Here is a 25,789-nt window from a genome sequence, read left to right on the forward strand (position 1 = left end):
TCACTGCTTGCTGTCAGGGAGGCTGCCAGACAATTTTCCATGCACACTCTGGGCTGGGGGGCAGTCAACCACCAGTACACACAGCAGAACCTAAACCCATACCATTATTGCTAAGCAGCAAGACAGGGGCCCATTGCACTCCCACGGGGGCCTTTTTAAATGCAATCCATAACCCGGATTTGCCAGGAACCCTTCTTACTCCTCCTACTTGCATGTGACACTGGGCTTAGGATCTGCATAGGAAACACACACACAAGCACACACCTACCTTTGTTGCCTGCAGATGCCTCCTTGGCTGTCCCCAAACGGTATCAAACCAACACCCACGGGAAGCTGTAAGCATAGAGGACATGCCTGCACCCCATTGGACTTACCTGTGTGGGTTAAACCCGGGTTATTTGACAACCTATGGCGGTGATGGTTCTGCCTCAGGCAGAGCAGTGCTGATGCTCCTCATAAAGCTGTCGCTGCTGTGAAGGTTCTAGGTGACATCACAAATCCCTATGGTTACATACACAACAAAGCTGGGTTGTTGTTGTTTACACTCTGCAAGGCCTGTGGAAGTGAGTGACATCATAGCACTGTAGTTCTGAGGGTTCTAGATGGATTCATAGCACTGTAGTTCTGAGGGTTCTAGATGGATGCAACAATCTCCTGTTGCTTCTATGAAGGCCATAATAGACGACATCACCAAAACAGCTCCATAGTCACATACACAGCAAAGGAGAGATGTTGTTTACACCTAGTGATGTCAGTGGTATTGAGTGGACATCACAGCACAGTGCTAAGGCTCCCTGGGCCTGGGACACAGCAGCGGCTGCAATATCTCAACGGAGAATACGTTTATATATATGTGTGTGTGTGCGCGTATATATATATATATATATATATATATATATATATATATATATTTCTCCGCCGAAATCACTTTTTAAACCCATTTCCACCTTTTTTTCCCTTCTCTTCCTCTTACTTTTTTTTTCACGTTTTTTTTACGTTTTTCTCCTTTTCGCCTCTTTTCTGGGCGTATTATTCTTCTTTTTCTTCTTTTTTTTTCGTCTAATGCATACCCCATCAGTGCAGCAATGCTTATTCAATACCGCCAGCAGATGGAGACACTGGGGGATAATTTTCTAAGGATTTATACTGATTTTTTCCTGTCTGAATTTGTCGCACAGAAAGTTTGCAGGCCAAATATGTGTGACATTTCTGCGACTTTAGCTTCTAGAGCATTTTTACAACATTATACATAGGTGCTGAATACATAAAAAGCGACTGTTCAGCGACAGACAAGTCGCATCGGCTGAAAGTAGGCCCAGAATGTCAGTCCATGTTGGAGCAGGTTTAGATACAGTCTAAAGTATAGATCTCAAAGTCCTGTGCACAGAATTTAGCAAGGGCCTCGCACCTTCTGATGCATCAGGTAGGTGCACAATAGCATAGCCTAACCCTCTGTACTTTGGTCTATATTGATGCGGGACATAGACAGCCAGCTGATGACCAATCCATTAGTGCAATGGATGGCTGGAAGCATTTGTCTTTTGCCTTTGCAATACCACAGAAGCAATGCATGGTCAATGTACAGCAATGACACACCTGTGTGAACAGCCAGGAGACCCCCCCCCCCCCCCCATGTTATGTTACATAGTTACATAGTTAGTACGGTCGAAAAAAGACATATGTCCATCAAGTTCAACCAGGGAATTAAGGGGTAGGGGTGTGGCGCGATATTGGGGAAGGGATGAGATTTTATATTTCTTCATAAGCATTAATCTTATTTTGTCAATTAGGAACATTCAGCACCCACCCGCTATCAAGGCAGCTGCCTATCATGTCATGCCCTACCTGCACAGGTGTGCTGGCTACTCAAAATGATCCAATTAAGGAGGCCATTTAGTCAGCAGCAGCAGAAGTCCTGTGCCTGGACGCTCCAACAGCGGCCAGACAACAAGCAGAAGCAGAAGCAGCAGAAGCAGCAGCAGCAGCACCACCTTTTGTTTTTTGGCTGCAGCAGCAGCAAGGCCCCACAGGGCTGGCTAGCTGGCTAGCCAGCAAGCAGGTAGCAATGAAAGTAGGAATCTTTCTTTTTAACCCTGTAAGGGGGTGGTGCACTGTACCCCGAAGATACTGCCATATCGGGTCAATGCATAGGGCGACGGAAGCAAGCTTCGAAAATCGGCCCCCGTTCTCAAAAATCCATTTAATATATGGTCCCCCAGATAGGGGGACGTATCAGATATTAAACTGATAAGAAACAGATACTACACTTGATCTTAGCCAAAAGGCCGAGAAGCGATAACCGTGAAAGGGGCGGGCCCAACAAGGTGCCCTTCATGGGCACTATCACTGCTTGCTGTCAGGGAGGCTGCCAGACAATTTTCCATGCACACTCTGGGCTGGGGGGCAGTCAACCACCAGTACACACAGCAGAAACCTAAAACCCATACCATTATTGCTAAGCAGCAAGACAGGGGCCCATTGCACTCCCCACGGGGCCCTTTTTAAAATGCAATCCATAACCCGGATTTGCCAGGAAACCCTTCTTACTCCTCCTACTTGCATGTGACACTGGGCTTAGGATCTGCATAGGAAACACACACACAAGCACACACCTACCTTTGTTGCCTGCAGATGCCTCCTTGGCTGTCCCCCAAACGGTATCAAAACCAACACCCACGGGAAGCTGTAAGCATAGAGGGACATGCCTGCACCCCATTGGACTTACCTGTGTGGGTTAAACCCGGGTTATTTGACAACCTATGGCGGTGATTGGTTCTGCTCAGGGCAGAGCAGTGCTGATGCTCCTCATAAAGCTGTCGCTGCTGTGAAGGTTCTAGGTGACATCACAAATCCCTATGGTTACATACACAACAAAGCTGGGTTGTTGTTGTTTACACTCTGCAAGGCCTGTGGAAGTGAGTGACATCATAGCACTGTAGTTCTGAGGGTTCTAGATGGATGCAACAATCTCCTGTTGCTTCTATGAAGGCCATAATAGACGGACATCACCAAACAGCTCCATAGTCACATACACAGCAAAGGAGAGATGTTGTTTACACCTAGTGATGTCAGTGGTATTGAGTGACATCAACAGCACAGTGCTAAGGCTCCTGGGCCTGGGACACAGCAGCGGCTGCAATATCTCAACGGAGAATACGTTTATATATATGTGTGTGTGTGCGCGTATATATATATATATATATATATATATATATATATATATATATATATTTCTCCGCCGAAATCACTTTTAAACCCATTTCCACCTTTTTTTTCCCTTCTCTTCCTCTTACTTTTTTTTCACGTTTTTTTTACGTTTTTCTCCTTTTTCGCCTCTTTTCTGGGCGTATTATTCTTCTTTTTTCTTCTTTTTTTTTCGTCTAATGCATACCCCATCAGTGCAGCAATGCTTATTCAATACCGCCAGCAGATGGAGACACTGGGGGATAATTTTCTAAGGATTTATACTGATTTTTTCCTGTCTGAATTTGTCGCACAGAAAGTTGCAGGCCAAATATGTGTGACATTTCTGCGACTTTAGCTTCTAGAGCATTTTTACAACATTATACATAGGTGCTGAATACATAAAAAAGCGACTGTTCAGCGACAGACAAGTCGCATCGGCTGAAAGTAGGCCCAGAATGTCAGTCCATGTTGGAGCAGGTTTAGATACAGTCTAAAGTATAGATCTCAAAGTCTGTGCACAGAAATTTAGCAAGGGCCTCGCACCTTCTGATGCATCAGGTAGGTGCACAATAGCATAGCCCTAACCCTCTGTACTTTGGTCTATATTGATGCGGGACATAGACAGCCCAGCTGATGACCAATCCATTAGTGCAATGGATGGCTGGAAGCATTTGTCTTTGCCTTTGCAATACCACAGAAGCAATGCATGGGTCAATGTACAGCAATGACACACCTGTGTGAACAGCCAGGAGACCCCCCCCCCCCCCATGTTATGTTTACATAGTTTACATAGTTAGTACGGTCGAAAAAAGACATATGTCCCATCAAGTTCAACCAGGGGAATTAAGGGGTAGGGGTGTGGCGCGATATTGGGGAAGGGATGAGATTTTATATTTCTTCATAAGCATTAATCTTATTTTTGTCAATTAGGAACATTCAGCACCCACCCGCTAATCAAGGCAGCTGCCTATCATGTCATGCCCTACCTGCACAGGTGTGCTGGCTACTCAAATGATCCAATTAAGGAGGCCATTTAGTCAGCAGCAGCAGAAGTCCTGTGCCTGGACGCTCCCAACAGCGGCCAGACACAAGCAGAAGCAGAAGCAGCAGAAGCAGCAGCAGCACCACCTTTTGTTTTTTGGCTGCAGCAGCAGCAAGGCCCACAGGGCTGGGCTAGCTGGCTAGCCAGCAAGCAGGTAGCAATGAAAGTAGGAATCTTTCTTTTTAACCCTGTAAGGGGGTGGTGCACTGTACCCGAAGATACTGCCATATCGGGGTCAATGCATAGGGCGACGGAAGCAAGCTTCGAAATCGGCCCCCCGTTCTCAAAAATCCATTTAATATATGGTCCCCAGATAGGGGGACGTATCAGATATTAAACTGATAAGAACAGATACTACACTTGATCTTAGCCAAAAGGCCGAGAAGCGATAACCGTGAAAGGGGCGGGCCCCAACAAGGTGCCCTTCATGGGCACTATCACTGCTTGCTGTCAGGGAGGCTGCCAGACAATTTTCCATGCACACTCTGGGCTGGGGGGGCAGTCAACCACCAGTACACACAGCAGAACCTAAACCCATACCATTATTGCTAAGCAGCAAGACAGGGGCCCATTGCACTCCCACGGGGCCTTTTTAAATGCAATCCATAACCCGGATTTGCCAGGAACCCTTCTTACTCCTCCTACTGCTGTCCCCAAACGGTATCAAACCAACACCCACGGGAAGCTGTAAGCATAGAGGACATGCCTGCACCCCATTGGACTTACCTGTGTGGGTTAAACCCGGGTTATTTGACAACCTATGGCGGTGATGGTTCTGCTCAGGCAGAGCAGTGCTGATGCTCCTCATAAAGCTGTCGCTGCTGTGAAGGTTCTAGGTGACATCACAAATCCCTATGGTTACATACACAACAAAGCTGGGTTGTTGTTGTTTACACTCTGCAAGGCCTGTGGAAGTGAGTGACATCATAGCACTGTAGTTCTGAGGGTTCTAGATGGATGCAACAATCTCCTGTTGCTTCTATGAAGGCCATAATAGACGACATCACCAAACAGCTCCATAGTCACATACACAGCAAAGGAGAGATGTTGTTTACACCTAGTGATGTCAGTGGTATTGAGTGACATCACAGCACAGTGCTAAGGCTCCTGGGCCTGGACACAGCAGCGGCTGCAATATCTCAACGGAGAATACGTTTATATATATGTGTGTGTGTGCGCGTATATATATATATATATATATATATATATATATATATATATATTTATCCGCCGAAATCACTTTTAAACCCATTTCCACCTTTTTTTCCCTTCTCTTCCTCTTACTTTTTTTTCACGTTTTTTTACGTTTTTCTCCTTTTCGCCTCTTTTCTGGGCGTATTATTCTTCTTTTTCTTCTTTTTTTTCGTCTAATGCATACCCCATCAGTGCAGCAATGCTTATTCAATACCGCCAGCAGATGGAGACACTGGGGGATAATTTTCTAAGGATTTATACTGATTTTTCCTGTCTGAATTTGTCGCACAGAAAGTTGCAGGCCAAATATGTGTGACATTTCTGCGACTTTAGCTTCTAGAGCATTTTTACAACATTATACATAGGTGCTGAATACATAAAAAGCGACTGTTCAGCGACAGACAAGTCGCATCGGCTGAAAGTAGGCCAGAATGTCAGTCCATGTTGGAGCAGGTTTAGATACAGTCTAAAGTATAGATCTCAAAGTCTGTGCACAGAATTTAGCAAGGGCCTCGCACCTTCTGATGCATCAGGTAGGTGCACAATAGCATAGCCTAACCCTCTGTACTTTGGTCTATATTGATGCGGGACATAGACAGCCAGCTGATGACCAATCCATTAGTGCAATGGATGGCTGGAAGCATTTGTCTTTGCCTTTGCAATACCACAGAAGCAATGCATGGTCAATGTACAGCAATGACACACCTGTGTGAACAGCCAGGAGACCCCCCCCCCCCCATGTTATGTTACATAGTTACATAGTTAGTACGGTCGAAAAAAGACATATGTCCATCAAGTTCAACCAGGGAATTAAGGGGTAGGGGTGTGGCGCGATATTGGGGAAGGGATGAGATTTTATATTTCTTCATAAGCATTAATCTTATTTTGTCAATTAGGAACATTCAGCACCCACCCGCTATCAAGGCAGCTGCCTATCATGTCATGCCCTACCTGCACAGGTGTGCTGGCTACTCAAATGATCCAATTAAGGAGGCCATTTAGTCAGCAGCAGCAGAAGTCCTGTGCCTGGACGCTCCAACAGCGGCCAGACACAAGCAGAAGCAGAAGCAGCAGAAGCAGCAGCAGCACCACCTTTTGTTTTTTGGCTGCAGCAGCAGCAAGGCCCACAGGGCTGGCTAGCTGGCTAGCCAGCAAGCAGGTAGCAATGAAAGTAGGAATCTTTCTTTTTAACCCTGTAAGGGGGTGGTGCACTGTACCCGAAGATACTGCCATATCGGGTCAATGCATAGGGCGACGGAAGCAAGCTTCGAAATCGGCCCCCGTTCTCAAAAATCCATTTAATATATGGTCCCCAGATAGGGGACGTATCAGATATTAAACTGATAAGAACAGATACTACACTTGATCTTAGCCAAAAGGCCGAGAAGCGATAACCGTGAAAGGGGCGGGCCCAACAAGGTGCCCTTCATGGGCACTATCACTGCTTGCTGTCAGGGAGGCTGCCAGACAATTTTCCATGCACACTCTGGGCTGGGGGGCAGTCAACCACCAGTACACACAGCAGAACCTAAACCCATACCATTATTGCTAAGCAGCAAGACAGGGGCCCATTGCACTCCCACGGGGCCTTTTTAAATGCAATCCATAACCCGGATTTGCCAGGAACCCTTCTTACTCCTCCTACTTGCATGTGACACTGGGCTTAGGATCTGCATAGGAAACACACACACAAGCACACACCTACCTTTGTTGCCTGCAGATGCCTCCTTGGCTGTCCCCAAACGGTATCAAACCAACACCCACGGGAAGCTGTAAGCATAGAGGACATGCCTGCACCCCATTGGACTTACCTGTGTGGGTTAAACCCGGGTTATTTGACAACCTATGGCGGTGATGGTTCTGCTCAGGCAGAGCAGTGCTGATGCTCCTCATAAAGCTGTCGCTGCTGTGAAGGTTCTAGGTGACATCACAAATCCCTATGGTTACATACACAACAAAGCTGGGTTGTTGTTGTTTACACTCTGCAAGGCCTGTGGAAGTGAGTGACATCATAGCACTGTAGTTCTGAGGGTTCTAGATGGATGCAACAATCTCCTGTTGCTTCTATGAAGGCCATAATAGACGACATCACCAAACAGCTCCATAGTCACATACACAGCAAAGGAGAGATGTTGTTTACACCTAGTGATGTCAGTGGTATTGAGTGACATCACAGCACAGTGCTAAGGCTCCTGGGCCTGGACACAGCAGCGGCTGCAATATCTCAACGGAGAATACGTTTATATATATGTGTGTGTGTGCGCGTATATATATATATATATATATATATATATATATATATATATATATATTTCTCCGCCGAAATCACTTTTAAACCCATTTCCACCTTTTTTTCCCTTCTCTTCCTCTTACTTTTTTTTCACGTTTTTTTACGTTTTTCTCCTTTTCGCCTCTTTTCTGGGCGTATTATTCTTCTTTTTCTTCTTTTTTTTCGTCTAATGCATACCCCATCAGTGCAGCAATGCTTATTCAATACCGCCAGCAGATGGAGACACTGGGGGATAATTTTCTAAGGATTTATACTGATTTTTCCTGTCTGAATTTGTCGCACAGAAAGTTGCAGGCCAAATATGTGTGACATTTCTGCGACTTTAGCTTCTAGAGCATTTTTACAACATTATACATAGGTGCTGAATACATAAAAAGCGACTGTTCAGCGACAGACAAGTCGCATCGGCTGAAAGTAGGCCAGAATGTCAGTCCATGTTGGAGCAGGTTTAGATACAGTCTAAAGTATAGATCTCAAAGTCTGTGCACAGAATTTAGCAAGGGCCTCGCACCTTCTGATGCATCAGGTAGGTGCACAATAGCATAGCCTAACCCTCTGTACTTTGGTCTATATTGATGCGGGACATAGACAGCCAGCTGATGACCAATCCATTAGTGCAATGGATGGCTGGAAGCATTTGTCTTTGCCTTTGCAATACCACAGAAGCAATGCATGGTCAATGTACAGCAATGACACACCTGTGTGAACAGCCAGGAGACCCCCCCCCCCCATGTTATGTTACATAGTTACATAGTTAGTACGGTCGAAAAAAGACATATGTCCATCAAGTTCAACCAGGGAATTAAGGGGTAGGGGTGTGGCGCGATATTGGGGAAGGGATGAGATTTTATATTTCTTCATAAGCATTAATCTTATTTTGTCAATTAGGAACATTCAGCACCCACCCGCTATCAAGGCAGCTGCCTATCATGTCATGCCCTACCTGCACAGGTGTGCTGGCTACTCAAATGATCCAATTAAGGAGGCCATTTAGTCAGCAGCAGCAGAAGTCCTGTGCCTGGACGCTCCAACAGCGGCCAGACACAAGCAGAAGCAGAAGCAGCAGAAGCAGAAGCAGCAGCAGCACCACCTTTTGTTTTTTGGCTGCAGCAGCAGCAAGGCCCACAGGGCTGGCTAGCTGGCTAGCCAGCAAGCAGGTAGCAATGAAAGTAGGAATCTTTCTTTTTAACCCTGTAAGGGGGTGGTGCACTGTACCCGAAGATACTGCCATATCGGGTCAATGCATAGGGCGACGGAAGCAAGCTTCGAAATCGGCCCCCGTTCTCAAAAATCCATTTAATATATGGTCCCCAGATAGGGGACGTATCAGATATTAAACTGATAAGAACAGATACTACACTTGATCTTAGCCAAAAGGCCGAGAAGCGATAACCGTGAAAGGGGCGGGCCCAACAAGGTGCCCTTCATGGGCACTATCACTGCTTGCTGTCAGGGAGGCTGCCAGACAATTTTCCATGCACACTCTGGGCTGGGGGGCAGTCAACCACCAGTACACACAGCAGAACCTAAACCCATACCATTATTGCTAAGCAGCAAGACAGGGGCCCATTGCACTCCCACGGGGCCTTTTTAAATGCAATCCATAACCCGGATTTGCCAGGAACCCTTCTTACTCCTCCTACTTGCATGTGACACTGGGCTTAGGATCTGCATAGGAAACACACACACAAGCACACACCTACCTTTGTTGCCTGCAGATGCCTCCTTGGCTGTCCCCAAACGGTATCAAACCAACACCCACGGGAAGCTGTAAGCATAGAGGACATGCCTGCACCCCATTGGACTTACCTGTGTGGGTTAAACCCGGGTTATTTGACAACCTATGGCGGTGATGGTTCTGCTCAGGCAGAGCAGTGCTGATGCTCCTCATAAAGCTGTCGCTGCTGTGAAGGTTCTAGGTGACATCACAAATCCCTATGGTTACATACACAACAAAGCTGGGTTGTTGTTGTTTACACTCTGCAAGGCCTGTGGAAGTGAGTGACATCATAGCACTGTAGTTCTGAGGGTTCTAGATGGATGCAACAATCTCCTGTTGCTTCTATGAAGGCCATAATAGACGACATCACCAAACAGCTCCATAGTCACATACACAGCAAAGGAGAGATGTTGTTTACACCTAGTGATGTCAGTGGTATTGAGTGACATCACAGCACAGTGCTAAGGCTCCTGGGCCTGGACACAGCAGCGGCTGCAATATCTCAACGGAGAATACGTTTATATATATGTGTGTGTGTGCGCGTATATATATATATATATATATATATATATATATATATATATATATATATATATTTCTCCGCCGAAATCACTTTTAAACCCATTTCCACCTTTTCTTCCCTTCTCTTCCTCTTACTTTTTTTTCACGTTTTTTTACGTTTTTCTCCTTTTCGCCTCTTTTCTGGGCGTATTATTCTTCTTTTTCTTCTTTTTTTTCGTCTAATGCATACCCCATCAGTGCAGCAATGCTTATTCAATACCGCCAGCAGATGGAGACACTGGGGGATAATTTTCTAAGGATTTATACTGATTTTTCCTGTCTGAATTTGTCGCACAGAAAGTTGCAGGCCAAATATGTGTGACATTTCTGCGACTTTAGCTTCTAGAGCATTTTTACAACATTATACATAGGTGCTGAATACATAAAAAGCGACTGTTCAGCGACAGACAAGTCGCATCGGCTGAAAGTAGGCCAGAATGTCAGTCCATGTTGGAGCAGGTTTAGATACAGTCTAAAGTATAGATCTCAAAGTCTGTGCACAGAATTTAGCAAGGGCCTCGCACCTTCTGATGCATCAGGTAGGTGCACAATAGCATAGCCTAACCCTCTGTACTTTGGTCTATATTGATGCGGGACATAGACAGCCAGCTGATGACCAATCCATTAGTGCAATGGATGGCTGGAAGCATTTGTCTTTGCCTTTGCAATACCACAGAAGCAATGCATGGTCAATGTACAGCAATGACACACCTGTGTGAACAGCCAGGAAACCCCCCCCCCCCCATGTTATGTTACATAGTTACATAGTTAGTACGGTCGAAAAAAGACATATGTCCATCAAGTTCAACCAGGGAATTAAGGGGTAGGGGTGTGGCGCGATATTGGGGAAGGGATGAGATTTTATATTTCTTCATAAGCATTAATCTTATTTTGTCAATTAGGAACATTCAGCACCCACCCGCTATCAAGGCAGCTGCCTATCATGTCATTCCCTACCTGCACAGGTGTGCTGGCTACTCAAATGATCCAATTAAGGAGGCCATTTAGTCAGCAGCAGCAGAAGTCCTGTGCCTGGACGCTCCAACAGCGGCCAGACACAAGCAGAAGCAGAAGCAGCAGAAGCAGCAGCAGCACCACCTTTTGTTTTTTTGGCTGCAGCAGCAGCAAGGCCCACAGGGCTGGCTAGCTGGCTAGCCAGCAAGCAGGTAGCAATGAAAGTAGGAATCTTTCTTTTTAACCCTGTAAGGGGGTGGTGCACTGTACCCGAAGATACTGCCATATCGGGTCAATGCATAGGGCGACGGAAGCAAGCTTCGAAATCGGCCCCCGTTCTCAAAAATCCATTTAATATATGGTCCCCAGATAGGGGACGTATCAGATATTAAACTGATAAGAACAGATACTACACTTGATCTTAGCCAAAAGGCCGAGAAGCGATAACCGTGAAAGGGGCGGGCCCAACAAGGTGCCCTTCATGGGCACTATCACTGCTTGCTGTCAGGGAGGCTGCCAGACAATTTTCCATGCACACTCTGGGCTGGGGGGCAGTCAACCACCAGTACACACAGCAGAACCTAAACCCATACCATTATTGCTAAGCAGCAAGACAGGGGCCCATTGCACTCCCACGGGGCCTTTTTAAATGCAATCCATAACCCGGATTTGCCAGGAACCCTTCTTACTCCTCCTACTTGCATGTGACACTGGGCTTAGGATCTGCATAGGAAACACACACACAAGCACACACCTACCTTTGTTGCCTGCAGATGCCTCCTTGGCTGTCCCCAAACGGTATCAAACCAACACCCACGGGAAGCTGTAAGCATAGAGGACATGCCTGCACCCCATTGGACTTACCTGTGTGGGTTAAACCCGGGTTATTTGACAACCTATGGCGGTGATGGTTCTGCTCAGGCAGAGCAGTGCTGATGCTCCTCATAAAGCTGTCGCTGCTGTGAAGGTTCTAGGTGACATCACAAATCCCTATGGTTACATACACAACAAAGCTGGGTTGTTGTTGTTTACACTCTGCAAGGCCTGTGGAAGTGAGTGACATCATAGCACTGTAGTTCTGAGGGTTCTAGATGGATGCAACAATCTCCTGTTGCTTCTATGAAGGCCATAATAGACGACATCACCAAACAGCTCCATAGTCACATACACAGCAAAGGAGAGATGTTGTTTACACCTAGTGATGTCAGTGGTATTGAGTGACATCACAGCACAGTGCTAAGGCTCCTGGGCCTGGACACAGCAGCGGCTGCAATATCTCAACGGAGAATACGTTTATATATATGTTTGTGTGTGCGCGTATATATATATATATATATATATATATATATATATATATATATATTTCTCCGCCGAAATCACTTTTAAACCCATTTCCACCTTTTTTTTCCCTTCTCTTCCTCTTACTTTTTTTTCACGTTTTTTTACGTTTTTCTCCTTTTTGCCTCTTTTCTGGGCGTATTATTCTTCTTTTTCTTCTTTTTTTTCGTCTAATGCATACCCCATCAGTGCAGCAATGCTTATTCAATACCGCCAGCAGATGGAGACACTGGGGGATAATTTTCTAAGGATTTATACTGATTTTTCCTGTCTGAATTTGTCGCACAGAAAGTTGCAGGCCAAATATGTGTGACATTTCTGCGACTTTAGCTTCTAGAGCATTTTTACAACATTATACATAGGTGCTGAATACATAAAAAGCGACTGTTCAGCGACAGACAAGTCGCATCGGCTGAAAGTAGGCCAGAATGTCAGTCCATGTTGGAGCAGGTTTAGATACAGTCTAAAGTATAGATCTCAAAGTCTGTGCACAGAATTTAGCAAGGGCCTCGCACCTTCTGATGCATCAGGTAGGTGCACAATAGCATAGCCTAACCCTCTGTACTTTGGTCTATATTGATGCGGGACATAGACAGCCAGCTGATGACCAATCCATTAGTGCAATGGATGGCTGGAAGCATTTGTCTTTGCCTTTGCAATACCACAGAAGCAATGCATGGTCAATGTACAGCAATGACACACCTGTGTGAACAGCCAGGAGACCCCCCCCCCCCACCATGTTATGTTACATAGTTACATAGTTAGTACGGTCGAAAAAAGACATATGTCCATCAAGTTCAACCAGGGAATTAAGGGGTAGGGGTGTGGCGCGATATTGGGGAAGGGATGAGATTTTATATTTCTTCATAAGCATTAATCTTATTTTGTCAATTAGGAACATTCAGCACCCACCCGCTATCAAGGCAGCTGCCTATCATGTCATGCCCTACCTGCACAGGTGTGCTGGCTACTCAAATGATCCAATTAAGGAGGCCATTTAGTCAGCAGCAGCAGAAGTCCTGTGCCTGGACGCTCCAACAGCGGCCAGACACAAGCAGAAGCAGAAGCAGCAGAAGCAGCAGCAGCACCACCTTTTGTTTTTTGGCTGCAGCAGCAGCAAGGCCCACAGGGCTGGCTAGCTGGCTAGCCAGCAAGCAGGTAGCAATGAAAGTAGGAATCTTTCTTTTTAACCCTGTAAGGGGGTGGTGCACTGTACCCGAAGATACTGCCATATCGGGTCAATGCATAGGGCGACGGAAGCAAGCTTCGAAATCGGCCCCCGTTCTCAAAAATCCATTTAATATATGGTCCCCAGATAGGGGACCTATCAGATATTAAACTGATAAGAACAGATACTACACTTGATCTTAGCCAAAAGGCCGAGAAGCGATAACCGTGAAAGGGGCGGGCCCAACAAGGTGCCCTTCATGGGCACTATCACTGCTTGCTCTCAGGGAGGCTGCCAGACAATTTTCCATGCACACTCTGGGCTGGGGGGCAGTCAACCACCAGTACACACAGCAGAACCTAAACCCATACCATTATTGCTAAGCAGCAAGACAGGGGCCCATTGCACTCCCACGGGGCCTTTTTAAATGCAATCCATAACCCGGATTTGCCAGGAACCCTTCTTACTCCTCCTACTTGCATGTGACACTGGGCTTAGGATCTGCATAGGAAACACACACACAAGCACACACCTACCTTTGTTGCCTGCAGATGCCTCCTTGGCTGTCCCCAAACGGTATCAAACCAACACCCACGGGAAGCTGTAAGCATAGAGGACATGCCTGCACCCCATTGGACTTACCTGTGTGGGTTAAACCCGGGTTATTTGACAACCTATGGCGGTGATGGTTCTGCTCAGGCAGAGCAGTGCTGATGCTCCTCATAAAGCTGTCGCTGCTGTGAAGGTTCTAGGTGACATCACAAATCCCTATGGTTACATACACAACAAAGCTGGGTTGTTGTTGTTTACACTCTGCAAGGCCTGTGGAAGTGAGTGACATCATAGCACTGTAGTTCTGAGGGTTCTAGATGGATGCAACAATCTCCTGTTGCTTCTATGAAGGCCATAATAGACGACATCACCAAACAGCTCCATAGTCACATACACAGCAAAGGAGAGATGTTGTTTACACCTAGTGATGTCAGTGGTATTGAGTGACATCACAGCACAGTGCTAAGGCTCCTGGGCCTGGACACAGCAGCGGCTGCAATATCTCAACGGAGAATACGTTTATATATATGTGTGTGTGTGCGCGTATATATATATATATATATATATATATATATATATATATATATATATATTTCTCCGCCGAAATCACTTTTAAACCCATTTCCACCTTTTCTTCCCTTCTCTTCCTCTTACTTTTTTTTCACGTTTTTTTACGTTTTTCTCCTTTTCGCCTCTTTTCTGGGCGTATTATTCTTCTTTTTCTTCTTTTTTTTCGTCTAATGCATACCCCATCAGTGCAGCAATGCTTATTCAATACCGCCAGCAGATGGAGACACTGGGGGATAATTTTCTAAGGATTTATACTGATTTTTCCTGTCTGAATTTGTCGCACAGAAAGTTGCAGGCCAAATATGTGTGACATTTCTGCGACTTTAGCTTCTAGAGCATTTTTACAACATTATACATAGGTGCTGAATACATAAAAAGCGACTGTTCAGCGACAGACAAGTCGCATCGGCTGAAAGTAGGCCAGAATGTCAGTCCATGTTGGAGCAGGTTTAGATACAGTCTAAAGTATAGATCTCAAAGTCTGTGCACAGAATTTAGCAAGGGCCTCGCACCTTCTGATGCATCAGGTAGGTGCACAATAGCATAGCCTAACCCTCTGTACTTTGGTCTATATTGATGCGGGACATAGACAGCCAGCTGATGACCAATCCATTAGTGCAATGGATGGCTGGAAGCATTTGTCTTTGCCTTTGCAATACCACAGAAGCAATGCATGGTCAATGTACAGCAATGACACACCTGTGTGAACAGCCAGGAGACCCCCCCCCCCCCCATGTTATGTTACATAGTTACATAGTTAGTACGGTCGAAAAAAGACATATGTCCATCAAGTTCAACCAGGGAATTAAGGGGTAGGGGTGTGGCGCGATATTGGGGAAGGGATGAGATTTTATATTTCTTCATAAGCATTAATCTTATTTTGTCAATTAGGAACATTCAGCACCCACCCGCTATCAAGGCAGCTGCCTATCATGTCATGCCCTACCTGCACAGGTGTGCTGGCTACTCAAATGATCCAATTAAGGAGGCCATTTAGTCAGCAGCAGCAGAAGTCCTGTGCCTGGACGCTCCAACAGCGGCCAGACACAAGCAGAAGCAGAAGCAGCAGAAGCAGCAGCAGCACCACCTTTTGTTTTTTGGCTGCAGCAGCAGCAAGGCCCACAGGGCTGGCTAGCTGGCTAGCCAGCAAGCAGGTAGCAATGAAAGTAGGAATCTTTCTTTTTAACCCTGTAAGGGGGTGGTGCACTGTACCCGAAGATACTGCCATATCGGGTCAATGCATAGGGCGACGGAAGCAAGCTTCGAAATCGGCCCCCGTTCTCAAAAATCCATTTAATATATGGTCCCCAGATAGGGGACGTATCAGATATTAAACTGATAAGAACAGATACTACACTTGATCTTAGCCAAAAGGCCGAGAAGCGATAACCGTGAAAGGGGCGGGCCCAACAAGGTGCCCTTCATGGGCACTATCACTGCTTGCTGTCAGGGAGGCTGCCAGACAATTTTCCATGCACACTCTGGGCTGGGGGGCAGTCAACCACCAGTACACACAGCAGAACCTAAACCCATACCATTATTGCTAAGCAGCAAGACAGGGGCCCATTGCACTCCCACGGGGCCTTTTTAAATGCAATCCATAACCCGGATTTGCCAGGAACCCTTCTTACTCCTCCTACTTGCATGTGACACTGGGCTTAGGATTAGTGTTGAGCGGCATAGGCCATATTCGATTTCGTGAATATTCGCGAATATATGGACGAATATTCGTCATATTCGCGAATATTCGCATATTCGTAATGTTCTCGTTTTATTTTCGCATATGCGTATATTCGTATGTGCGAAAATCAACATATGCGAAAATTTGCATATACAAAAATCAACATAAGCGAAAATTCGCATATGCGAAAATTAGCATATGCAAATTTTCACATATGCGAAAATTCGCACGCCAGTCTCACACAGTAGTATTAGAGCCTTCTTACACCACACAAGCTGGAAGCAGAGAGGGATGATCACTGTGATGTGTACTGTGAAAAAAAAAAAAAAAAAAAAAAAAAAAGAATATTCGTAATTACGAATATATAGCGCTATATTCGCGAATATTCGCGAATTCGCGAATATGCGATATTCGCGAATAAAATTCGAATTGCGAATATTCGAGAGCAACACTACTTAGGATCTGCATAGGAAACACACACACAAGCACACACCTACCTTTGTTGCCTGCAGATGCCTCCTTGGCTGTCCCCAAACGGTATCAAACCAACACCCACGGGAAGCTGTAAGCATAGAGGACATGCCTGCACCCCATTGGACTTACCTGTGTGGGTTAAACCCGGGTTATTTGACAACCTATGGCGGTGATGGTTCTGCTCAGGCAGAGCAGTGCTGATGCTCCTCATAAAGCTGTCGCTGCTGTGAAGGTTCTAGGTGACATCACAAATCCCTATGGTTACATACACAACAAAGCTGGGTTGTTGTTGTTTACACTCTGCAAGGCCTGTGGAAGTGAGTGACATCATAGCACTGTAGTTCTGAGGGTTCTAGATGGATGCAACAATCTCCTGTTGCTTCTATGAAGGCCATAATAGACGACATCACCAAACAGCTCCATAGTCACATACACAGCAAAGGAGAGATGTTGTTTACACCTAGTGATGTCAGTGGTATTGAGTGACATCACAGCACAGTGCTAAGGCTCCTGGGCCTGGACACAGCAGCGGCTGCAATATCTCAACGGAGAATACGTTTATATATATGTGTGTGTGTGCGCGTATATATATATATATATATATATATATATATATATATATATTTCTCCGCCGAAATCACTTTTAAACCCATTTCCACCTTTTTTTCCCTTCTCTTCCTCTTACTTTTTTTTCACGTTTTTTTACGTTTTTCTCCTTTTCGCCTCTTTTCTGGGCGTATTATTCTTCTTTTTCTTCTTTTTTTTCGTCTAATGCATACCCCATCAGTGCAGCAATGCTTATTCAATACCGCCAGCAGATGGAGACACTGGGGGATAATTTTCTAAGGATTTATACTGATTTTTCCTGTCTGAATTTGTCGCACAGAAAGTTGCAGGCCAAATATGTGTGACATTTCTGCGACTTTAGCTTCTAGAGCATTTTTACAACATTATACATAGGTGCTGAATACATAAAAAGCGACTGTTCAGCGACAGACAAGTCGCATCGGCTGAAAGTAGGCCAGAATGTCAGTCCATGTTGGAGCAGGTTTAGATACAGTCTAAAGTATAGATCTCAAAGTCTGTGCACAGAATTTAGCAAGGGCCTCGCACCTTCTGATGCATCAGGTAGGTGCACAATAGCATAGCCTAACCCTCTGTACTTTGGTCTATATTGATGCGGGACATAGACAGCCAGCTGATGACCAATCCATTAGTGCAATGGATGGCTGGAAGCATTTGTCTTTGCCTTTGCAATACCACAGAAGCAATGCATGGTCAATGTACAGCAATGACACACCTGTGTGAACAGCCAGGAGACCCCCCCCCCCCCCATGTTATGTTACATAGTTACATAGTTAGTACGGTCGAAAAAAGACATATGTCCATCAAGTTCAACCAGGGAATTAAGGGGTAGGGGTGTGGCGCGATATTGGGGAAGGGATGAGATTTTATATTTCTTCATAAGCATTAATCTTATTTTGTCAATTAGGAACATTCAGCACCCACCCGCTATCAAGGCAGCTGCCTATCATGTCATGCCCTACCTGCACAGGTGTGCTGGCTACTCAAATGATCCAATTAAGGAGGCCATTTAGTCAGCAGCAGCAGAAGTCCTGTGCCTGGACGCTCCAACAGCGGCCAGACACAAGCAGAAGCAGAAGCAGCAGAAGCAGCAGCAGCACCACCTTTTGTTTTTTGGCTGCAGCAGCAGCAAGGCCCACAGGGCTGGCTAGCTGGCTAGCCAGCAAGCAGGTAGCAATGAAAGTAGGAATCTTTCTTTTTAACCCTGTAAGGGGGTGGTGCACTGTACCCGAAGATACTGCCATATCGGGTCAATGCATAGGGCGACGGAAGCAAGCTTCGAAATCGGCCCCCGTTCTCAAAAATCCATTTAATATATGGTCCCCAGATAGGGGACGTATCAGATATTAAACTGATAAGAACAGATACTACACTTGATCTTAGCCAAAAGGCCGAGAAGCGATAACCGTGAAAGGGGCGGGCCCAACAAGGTGCCCTTCATGGGCACTATCACTGCTTGCTGTCAGGGAGGCTGCCAGACAATTTTCCATGCACACTCTGGGCTGGGGGGCAGTCAACCACCAGTACACACAGCAGAACCTAAACCCATACCATTATTGCTAAGCAGCAAGACAGGGGCCCATTGCACTCCCACGGGGCCTTTTTAAATGCAATCCATAACCCGGATTTGCCAGGAACCCTTCTTACTCCTCCTACTTGCATGTGACACTGGGCTTAGGATCTGCATAGGAAACACACACACAAGCACACACCTACCTTTGTTGCCTGCAGATGCCTCCTTGGCTGTCCCCAAACGGTATCAAACCAACACCCACGGGAAGCTGTAAGCATAGAGGACATGCCTGCACCCCATTGGACTTACCTGTGTGGGTTAAACCCGGGTTATTTGACAACCTATGGCGGTGATGGTTCTGCTCAGGCAGAGCAGTGCTGATGCTCCTCATAAAGCTGTCGCTGCTGTGAAGGTTCTAGGTGACATCACAAATCCCTATGGTTACATACACAACAAAGCTGGGTTGTTGTTGTTTACACTCTGCAAGGCCTGTGGAAGTGAGTGACATCATAGCACTGTAGTTCTGAGGGTTCTAGATGGATGCAACAATCTCCTGTTGCTTCTATGAAGGCCATAATAGACGACATCACCAAACAGCTCCATAGTCACATACACAGCAAAGGAGAGATGTTGTTTACACCTAGTGATGTCAGTGGTATTGAGTGACATCACAGCACAGTGCTAAGGCTCCTGGGCCTGGACACAGCAGCGGCTGCAATATCTCAACGGAGAATACGTTTATATATATGTGTGTGTGTGCGCGTATATATATATATATATATATATATATATATATATATATATATTTATCCGCCGAAATCACTTTTAAACCCATTTCCACCTTTTTTTCCCTTCTCTTCCTCTTACTTTTTTTTCACGTTTTTTTACGTTTTTCTCCTTTTCGCCTCTTTTCTGGGCGTATTATTCTTCTTTTTCTTCTTTTTTTTCGTCTAATGCATACCCCATCAGTGCAGCAATGCTTATTCAATACCGCCAGCAGATGGAGACACTGGGGGATAATTTTCTAAGGATTTATACTGATTTTTCCTGTCTGAATTTGTCGCACAGAAAGTTGCAGGCCAAATATGTGTGACATTTCTGCGACTTTAGCTTCTAGAGCATTTTTACAACATTATACATAGGTGCTGAATACATAAAAAGCGACTGTTCAGCGACAGACAAGTCGCATCGGCTGAAAGTAGGCCAGAATGTCAGTCCATGTTGGAGCAGGTTTAGATACAGTCTAAAGTATAGATCTCAAAGTCTGTGCACAGAATTTAGCAAGGGCCTCGCACCTTCTGATGCATCAGGTAGGTGCACAATAGCATAGCCTAACCCTCTGTACTTTGGTCTATATTGATGCGGGACATAGACAGCCAGCTGATGACCAATCCATTAGTGCAATGGATGGCTGGAAGCATTTGTCTTTGCCTTTGCAATACCACAGAAGCAATGCATGGTCAATGTACAGCAATGACACACCTGTGTGAACAGCCAGGAGACCCCCCCCCCCCATGTTATGTTACATAGTTACATAGTTAGTACGGTCGAAAAAAGACATATGTCCATCAAGTTCAACCAGGGAATTAAGGGGTAGGGGTGTGGCGCGATATTGGGGAAGGGATGAGATTTTATATTTCTTCATAAGCATTAATCTTATTTTGTCAATTAGGAACATTCAGCACCCACCCGCTATCAAGGCAGCTGCCTATCATGTCATGCCCTACCTGCACAGGTGTGCTGGCTACTCAAATGATCCAATTAAGGAGGCCATTTAGTCAGCAGCAGCAGAAGTCCTGTGCCTGGACGCTCCAACAGCGGCCAGACACAAGCAGAAGCAGAAGCAGCAGAAGCAGCAGCAGCACCACCTTTTGTTTTTTGGCTGCAGCAGCAGCAAGGCCCACAGGGCTGGCTAGCTGGCTAGCCAGCAAGCAGGTAGCAATGAAAGTAGGAATCTTTCTTTTTAACCCTGTAAGGGGGTGGTGCACTGTACCCGAAGATACTGCCATATCGGGTCAATGCATAGGGCGACGGAAGCAAGCTTCGAAATCGGCCCCCGTTCTCAAAAATCCATTTAATATATGGTCCCCAGATAGGGGACGTATCAGATATTAAACTGATAAGAACAGATACTACACTTGATCTTAGCCAAAAGGCCGAGAAGCGATAACCGTGAAAGGGGCGGGCCCAACAAGGTGCCCTTCATGGGCACTATCACTGCTTGCTGTCAGGGAGGCTGCCAGACAATTTTCCATGCACACTCTGGGCTGGGGGGCAGTCAACCACCAGTACACACAGCAGAACCTAAACCCATACCATTATTGCTAAGCAGCAAGACAGGGGCCCATTGCACTCCCACGGGGCCTTTTTAAATGCAATCCATAACCCGGATTTGCCAGGAACCCTTCTTACTCCTCCTACTTGCATGTGACACTGGGCTTAGGATCTGCATAGGAAACACACACACAAGCACACACCTACCTTTGTTGCCTGCAGATGCCTCCTTGGCTGTCCCCAAACGGTATCAAACCAACACCCACGGGAAGCTGTAAGCATAGAGGACATGCCTGCACCCCATTGGACTTACCTGTGTGGGTTAAACCCGGGTTATTTGACAACCTATGGCGGTGATGGTTCTGCTCAGGCAGAGCAGTGCTGATGCTCCTCATAAAGCTGTCGCTGCTGTGAAGGTTCTAGGTGACATCACAAATCCCTATGGTTACATACACAACAAAGCTGGGTTGTTGTTGTTTACACTCTGCAAGGCCTGTGGAAGTGAGTGACATCATAGCACTGTAGTTCTGAGGGTTCTAGATGGATGCAACAATCTCCTGTTGCTTCTATGAAGGCCATAATAGACGACATCACCAAACAGCTCCATAGTCACATACACAGCAAAGGAGAGATGTTGTTTACACCTAGTGATGTCAGTGGTATTGAGTGACATCACAGCACAGTGCTAAGGCTCCTGGGCCTGGACACAGCAGCGGCTGCAATATCTCAACGGAGAATACGTTTATATATATGTGTGTGTGTGCGCGTATATATATATATATATATATATATATATATATATATATATATATATATTCTCCGCCGAAATCACTTTTAAACCCATTTCCACCTTTTTTTCCCTTCTCTTCCTCTTACTTTTTTTTCACGTTTTTTTACGTTTTTCTCCTTTTCGCCTCTTTTCTGGGCGTATTATTCTTCTTTTTCTTCTTTTTTTTCGTCTAATGCATACCCCATCAGTGCAGCAATGCTTATTCAATACCGCCAGCAGATGGAGACACTGGGGGATAATTTTCTAAGGATTTATACTGATTTTTCCTGTCTGAATTTGTCGCACAGAAAGTTGCAGGCCAAATATGTGTGACATTTCTGCGACTTTAGCTTCTAGAGCATTTTTACAACATTATACATAGGTGCTGAATACATAAAAAGCGACTGTTCAGCGACAGACAAGTCGCATCGGCTGAAAGTAGGCCAGAATGTCAGTCCATGTTGGAGCAGGTTTAGATACAGTCTAAAGTATAGATCTCAAAGTCTGTGCACAGAATTTAGCAAGGGCCTCGCACCTTCTGATGCATCAGGTAGGTGCACAATAGCATAGCCTAACCCTCTGTACTTTGGTCTATATTGATGCGGGACATAGACAGCCAGCTGATGACCAATCCATTAGTGCAATGGATGGCTGGAAGCATTTGTCTTTGCCTTTGCAATACCACAGAAGCAATGCATGGTCAATGTACAGCAATGACACACCTGTGTGAACAGCCAGGAGACCCCCCCCCCCCCCATGTTATGTTACATAGTTACATAGTTAGTACGGTCGAAAAAAGACATATGTCCATCAAGTTCAACCAGGGAATTAAGGGGTAGGGGTGTGGCGCGATATTGGGGAAGGGATGAGATTTTATATTTCTTCATAAGCATTAATCTTATTTTGTCAATTAGGAACATTCAGCACCCACCCGCTATCAAGGCAGCTGCCTATCATGTCATGCCCTACCTGCACAGGTGTGCTGGCTACTCAAATGATCCAATTAAGGAGGCCATTTAGTCAGCAGCAGCAGAAGTCCTGTGCCTGGACGCTCCAACAGCGGCCAGACACAAGCAGAAGCAGAAGCAGCAGAAGCAGCAGCAGCACCACCTTTTGTTTTTTGGCTGCAGCAGCAGCAAGGCCCACAGGGCTGGCTAGCTGGCTAGCCAGCAAGCAGGTAGCAATGAAAGTAGGAATCTTTCTTTTTAACCCTGTAAGGGGGTGGTGCACTGTACCCGAAGATACTGCCATATCGGGTCAATGCATAGGGCGACGGAAGCAAGCTTCGAAATCGGCCCCCGTTCTCAAAAATCCATTTAATATATGGTCCCCAGATAGGGGACGTATCAGATATTAAACTGATAAGAACAGATACTACACTTGATCTTAGCCAAAAGGCCGAGAAGCGATAACCGTGAAAGGGGCGGGCCCAACAAGGTGCCCTTCATGGGCACTATCACTGCTTGCTGTCAGGGAGGCTGCCAGACAATTTTCCATGCACACTCTGGGCTGGGGGGCAGTCAACCACCAGTACACACAGCAGAACCTAAACCCATACCATTATTGCTAAGCAGCAAGACAGGGGCCCATTGCACTCCCACGGGGCCTTTTTAAATGCAATCCATAACCCGGATTTGCCAGGAACCCTTCTTACTCCTCCTACTTGCATGTGACACTGGGCTTAGGATCTGCATAGGAAACACACACACAAGCACACACCTACCTTTGTTGCCTGCAGATGCCTCCTTGGCTGTCCCCAAACGGTATCAAACCAACACCCACGGGAAGCTGTAAGCATAGAGGACATGCCTGCACCCCATTGGACTTACCTGTGTGGGTTAAACCCGGGTTATTTGACAACCTATGGCGGTGATGGTTCTGCTCAGGCAGAGCAGTGCTGATGCTCCTCATAAAGCTGTCGCTGCTGTGAAGGTTCTAGGTGACATCACAAATCCCTATGGTTACATACACAACAAAGCTGGGTTGTTGTTGTTTACACTCTGCAAGGCCTGTGGAAGTGAGTGACATCATAGCACTGTAGTTCTGAGGGTTCTAGATGGATGCAACAATCTCCTGTTGCTTCTATGAAGGCCATAATAGACGACATCACCAAACAGCTCCATAGTCACATACACAGCAAAGGAGAGATGTTGTTTACACCTAGTGATGTCAGTGGTATTGAGTGACATCACAGCACAGTGCTAAGGCTCCTGGGCCTGGACACAGCAGCGGCTGCAATATCTCAACGGAGAATACGTTTATATATATGTGTGTGTGTGCGCGTATATATATATATATATATATATATATATATATATATATATATATATATTTCTCCGCCGAAATCACTTTTAAACCCATTTCCACCTTTTTTTCCCTTCTCTTCCTCTTACTTTTTTTTCACGTTTTTTTACGTTTTTCTCCTTTTCGCCTCTTTTCTGGGCGTATTATTCTTCTTTTTCTTCTTTTTTTTCGTCTAATGCATACCCCATCAGTGCAGCAATGCTTATTCAATACCGCCAGCAGATGGAGACACTGGGGGATAATTTTCTAAGGATTTATACTGATTTTTCCTGTCTGAATTTGTCGCACAGAAAGTTGCAGGCCAAATATGTGTGACATTTCTGCGACTTTAGCTTCTAGAGCATTTTTACAACATTATACATAGGTGCTGAATACATAAAAAGCGACTGTTCAGCGACAGACAAGTCGCATCGGCTGAAAGTAGGCCAGAATGTCAGTCCATGTTGGAGCAGGTTTAGATACAGTCTAAAGTATAGATCTCAAAGTCTGTGCACAGAATTTAGCAAGGGCCTCGCACCTTCTGATTTCTGATGCATCAGGTAGGTGCACAATAGCATAGCCTAACCCTCTGTACTTTGGTCTATATTGATGCGGGACATAGACAGCCAGCTGATGACCAATCCATTAGTGCAATGGATGGCTGGAAGCATTTGTCTTTGCCTTTGCAATACCACAGAAGCAATGCATGGTCAATGTACAGCAATGACACACCTGTGTGAACAGCCAGGAGACCCCCCCCCCCCCCCCCCCCCATGTTATGTTACATAGTTACATAGTTAGTACGGTCGAAAAAAGACATATGTCCATCAAGTTCAACCAGGGAATTAAGGGGTAGGGGTGTGGCGCGATATTGGGGAAGGGATGAGATTTTATATTTCTTCATAAGCATTAATCTTATTTTGTCAATTAGGAACATTCAGCACCCACCCGCTATCAAGGCAGCTGCCTATCATGTCATGCCCTACCTGCACAGGTGTGCTGGCTACTCAAATGATCCAATTAAGGAGGCCATTTAGTCAGCAGCAGCAGAAGTCCTGTGCCTGGACGCTCCAACAGCGGCCAGACACAAGCAGAAGCAGAAGCAGCAGAAGCAGAAGCAGCAGCAGCACCACCTTTTTGTTTTTTGGCTGCAGCAGCAGCAAGGCCCACAGGGCTGGCTAGCTGGCTAGCCAGCAAGCAGGTAGCAATGAAAGTAGGAATCTTTCTTTTTAACCCTGTAAGGGGGTGGTGCACTGTACCCGAAGATACTGCCATATCGGGTCAATGCATAGGGCGACGGAAGCAAGCTTCGAAATCGGCCCCCGTTCTCAAAAATCCATTTAATATATGGTCCCCAGATAGGGGACGTATCAGATATTAAACTGATAAGAACAGATACTACACTTGATCTTAGCCAAAAGGCCGAGAAGCGATAACCGTGAAAGGGGCGGGCCCAACAAGGTGCCCTTCATGGGCACTATCACTGCTTGCTGTCAGGGAGGCTGCCAGACAATTTTCCATGCACACTCTGGGCTGGGGGGCAGTCAACCACCAGTACACACAGCAGAACCTAAACCCATACCATTATTGCTAAGCAGCAAGACAGGGGCCCATTGCACTCCCACGGGGCCTTTT

The 25,789-nt window shown here is 45.9% G+C and overlaps 11 non-coding genes across 11 annotated transcripts; all 11 read right to left on the reverse strand.

Annotated features, from left to right (window-relative positions):
• Positions 1-2,101: 2,101 nt before the first annotated feature.
• On the reverse strand, positions 2,102-2,297 carry LOC130312577 (U2 spliceosomal RNA). Its single transcript, XR_008860688.1, has one exon. It is a non-coding gene; the product is annotated as a U2 spliceosomal RNA (small nuclear RNA).
• Positions 2,298-4,424: 2,127 nt separating this feature from the next.
• On the reverse strand, positions 4,425-4,618 carry LOC130312576 (U2 spliceosomal RNA). The gene has a single exon (XR_008860687.1). It is a non-coding gene; the product is annotated as a U2 spliceosomal RNA (small nuclear RNA).
• Positions 4,619-6,623: 2,005 nt separating this feature from the next.
• LOC130312542 (U2 spliceosomal RNA) lies at positions 6,624-6,814 on the reverse strand. Its single transcript, XR_008860654.1, has one exon. It is a non-coding gene; the product is annotated as a U2 spliceosomal RNA (small nuclear RNA).
• A 2,097-nt stretch (positions 6,815-8,911) lies between these two features.
• On the reverse strand, positions 8,912-9,102 carry LOC130312543 (U2 spliceosomal RNA). Its single transcript, XR_008860655.1, has one exon. It is a non-coding gene; the product is annotated as a U2 spliceosomal RNA (small nuclear RNA).
• A 2,099-nt stretch (positions 9,103-11,201) lies between these two features.
• On the reverse strand, positions 11,202-11,392 carry LOC130312544 (U2 spliceosomal RNA). Its single transcript, XR_008860656.1, has one exon. It is a non-coding gene; the product is annotated as a U2 spliceosomal RNA (small nuclear RNA).
• A 2,093-nt stretch (positions 11,393-13,485) lies between these two features.
• LOC130312558 (U2 spliceosomal RNA) lies at positions 13,486-13,676 on the reverse strand. The gene has a single exon (XR_008860669.1). It is a non-coding gene; the product is annotated as a U2 spliceosomal RNA (small nuclear RNA).
• A 2,095-nt stretch (positions 13,677-15,771) lies between these two features.
• LOC130312545 (U2 spliceosomal RNA) lies at positions 15,772-15,962 on the reverse strand. Its single transcript, XR_008860657.1, has one exon. It is a non-coding gene; the product is annotated as a U2 spliceosomal RNA (small nuclear RNA).
• Positions 15,963-18,527: 2,565 nt separating this feature from the next.
• LOC130312546 (U2 spliceosomal RNA) lies at positions 18,528-18,718 on the reverse strand. Its single transcript, XR_008860658.1, has one exon. It is a non-coding gene; the product is annotated as a U2 spliceosomal RNA (small nuclear RNA).
• A 2,087-nt stretch (positions 18,719-20,805) lies between these two features.
• Positions 20,806-20,996, reverse strand: LOC130312548 (U2 spliceosomal RNA). The gene has a single exon (XR_008860660.1). It is a non-coding gene; the product is annotated as a U2 spliceosomal RNA (small nuclear RNA).
• Positions 20,997-23,090: 2,094 nt separating this feature from the next.
• LOC130312549 (U2 spliceosomal RNA) lies at positions 23,091-23,281 on the reverse strand. Its single transcript, XR_008860661.1, has one exon. It is a non-coding gene; the product is annotated as a U2 spliceosomal RNA (small nuclear RNA).
• Positions 23,282-25,397: 2,116 nt separating this feature from the next.
• LOC130312550 (U2 spliceosomal RNA) lies at positions 25,398-25,588 on the reverse strand. Its single transcript, XR_008860662.1, has one exon. It is a non-coding gene; the product is annotated as a U2 spliceosomal RNA (small nuclear RNA).
• Positions 25,589-25,789: the final 201 nt, after the last annotated feature.

This window comes from Hyla sarda, unplaced genomic scaffold, assembly GCF_029499605.1.
Source record: "Hyla sarda isolate aHylSar1 unplaced genomic scaffold, aHylSar1.hap1 scaffold_172, whole genome shotgun sequence".
Taxonomy (NCBI): domain Eukaryota; kingdom Metazoa; phylum Chordata; class Amphibia; order Anura; family Hylidae; genus Hyla; species Hyla sarda.